This window comes from Mixophyes fleayi, chromosome 3, assembly GCF_038048845.1.
Source record: "Mixophyes fleayi isolate aMixFle1 chromosome 3, aMixFle1.hap1, whole genome shotgun sequence".
Classification (NCBI taxonomy): domain Eukaryota; kingdom Metazoa; phylum Chordata; class Amphibia; order Anura; family Limnodynastidae; genus Mixophyes; species Mixophyes fleayi.
This window is the reverse complement of record NC_134404.1, coordinates 171,819,336-171,822,012: the sequence shown is the minus strand read 5'-3', so window position 1 is coordinate 171,822,012 and position 2,677 is coordinate 171,819,336.

Sequence of the window (2,677 nt, the reverse complement as noted above, 5' to 3'; positions counted from 1 at the left end):
TAAGCAACAGTTTGCTGACAATAACTGTCTTAACACTTCTTACTTTTAATATTATTAACTTTAATATTTATAAAAGGTTCCTATTGGTGGGGGGTGTTGCTTTCTGTGTCTTTCAACCTTGCCCACTATGTATGTTGTGCAATCTACAAAATCTGGGGAAACTAATCATGATTCAATGATTAAATCAGCCCTCCTTTGCTCACAGGTGCCACTCCATGGTGCATGCAAGCAAGATATGGCTCTAGCATTAGAGGTGCCACTAAATATTCAGTAGAGTGCCACACGATATTATATATATCCATAAGACCTCCATGTAGCTTTTCAGATTTAGGCGTTTTATTGTGGATCCTAGAAAGGTAATTTATTGTGCAAGTAGACAAAATGGTTGTTCCAGTAAAATTACTAGTGATTTACCTGGTGTGGTATGATACAGAGCTGCTTCTTTTAGTGAAGTTAGCCAAAGCATTTAATTTGAAGACATTATCAAGTGTTTCAAGTGTGCTGGGTATTTGATTATAGCACTAGCAGGGGTAATAGTACTGCATCTAGAAGTTGCCCTACCCGATGAAGGGGTATTAGTGGGTGATCCTGTACAAATAATTATACCATGTCTCAAAAGGTCCTGCACTACAGGCCTTATAAATTGCTCATATATAATATATATAATAGCTTGTAAGGATTCAACTGAACTTTAACAAACAAACAAGATTGTCACAGGCACTAGGAGTTTTACCCAGAATTCACCAGGTGTAGCTACACTTACCAGAGGTGCGGACCTCTGGGTAGTGTGGTGAATCAGTGGAACCATTCAATAGAATAGAGGAAAGGAATGTCAATAGTATAAATGCTGAGTCTTGGCACCGTGGAACTGTGATGGTACAGCAGATTAATAAGCAGGATACAATGAGGAAAGAGTCCAAGTGCCTTAGCACACAGGTAGCATATAGCAGGCCAGTACTTGATAACTGGATAACATTAGGCAAAGACCAATCAACAATGCAGTAGAAGAGTCAGCGACTTGCAGCTATGATGCAGAGGCACTTGTAGACTTTAGTCCAGCTAATAGGTACCATACTGAGTAGTAGCTATATCACAAGGAGACATGAGTGGTCTACAGCTGGTAGGTTTCACCACAGATGTGTAGAGAAGACTTGTCCAGCGCAGGTATGTAACAGAATAGCGTGAGTGGTCCGCAGTTGGCAGTTTACATCACTGATGAGAAGAGAAGACTTGTCCAGAAGCAGGCATGTAACGGAGGTAGCGAGAGTAGTCTGTAGCGGGTGAGTTCTACTACTGATGTGAAGAGGAGACTTGTCCACAGCAAACGGATAACACGAGCAGAAACAGGAAACACCTCAGAGTCTCCAGGGAATGAGAACCAAGAACAGGCAAAGGTAATAGAGCAACAGGTGCCTTAAGTACTGAGAGGTGATTAATTAACCAATGAGACTAGAAGCGAGGTTTTAACAGTTCAGGGTTTATGCACATGCGCAATCTTAGTCAAGATGGCGGACGGCCGCGGCTCAGGAGAGGCGCCGGCAGGAGCAAGAGAGACCCATGTCCCAAGCTAGAGGCACTAACAGTCAGGTGAGTGACAAAGATGGTATAGCTGCAAAAAATCTCTTTCTACATTTCAGACGACTGTTGTACAGCCAGAACAGATTAGTCTTAAAAATTGATCAGTTCAATTGACAAATTTGTATCAAAATAAATTCCATATGTGAAACAGAAAACATTGCAGCCTATTTTGAACAGTAAATTTCTACCTTGGACGTTAGCAGGAAAAGTAGAACTTAATTTATTCCAGTTTTCTAAATAGTTGTAAGTCTCTGAGCCACACAGTGTGCACATTTGGAAGGTGTGCCCAATGGCAAACATTTGCTATTATTTATTTTTTAAGGGAAAAAAATGATCACCAATTCAGCTTTTACTGCAACGAATAGATAGAAAACTTCAGACTTGAGACCTCAGACATGTGCTCCACGCATGCCAGTACTCATGGTCTTTAATCCCAGGGCATATAGGCAAACCGAGGGGGGGGTTTCTAGTGTCTGGAAACGTCCCCCCCTCCCAACCTGGGGTACTGTATGCTTGAGTGGCTGGACCCTGCCCCGGAACGAGCCAATTTGCAGCTTGTGTGCAGATCTTTTCTGTCTGCACTGTTCACAGCCATCTCTCCCCAACAACTATTGAAAGCAGCAAGAACAGGTAGGAGAGAGCAGGACAGTCTGCCAACTGTTCTGACACACTCAATCAGGACTTTGTCCTGACTGTAGGGACAGTTGGGTGGTATGTCTCGCTTCACACGGCTCTGCTCGAAAAGGGAGAGCTGTGTGCCCCTAACAGTAGTGCACGCAGCATTGCCCATGTATATGATGGGGATAGGAAGAGTTGGAAAGCAGCCAGGCACTGCCTAAAAGTATAGCCACACCCTGAAGCATGCTGGCCACACCCACTGGTGGTGGGCATGGAAACCCCTCTCTACAAATCCTGTGTTTGCCCCTGGGGTCTATACCAAATATACCTTTGCAGTCTACTCAGTTCACACAGATTTCTTATGTAGCAACAGTGTCACTCATGGTCCTTTCATACTAAGGAAAAATATTTTCAGAAAGAGTAAATAAAGTTTTCACTAAGTCACAAAGTTCCACTGAGTTTATTTCTCAGATCTGCTCAG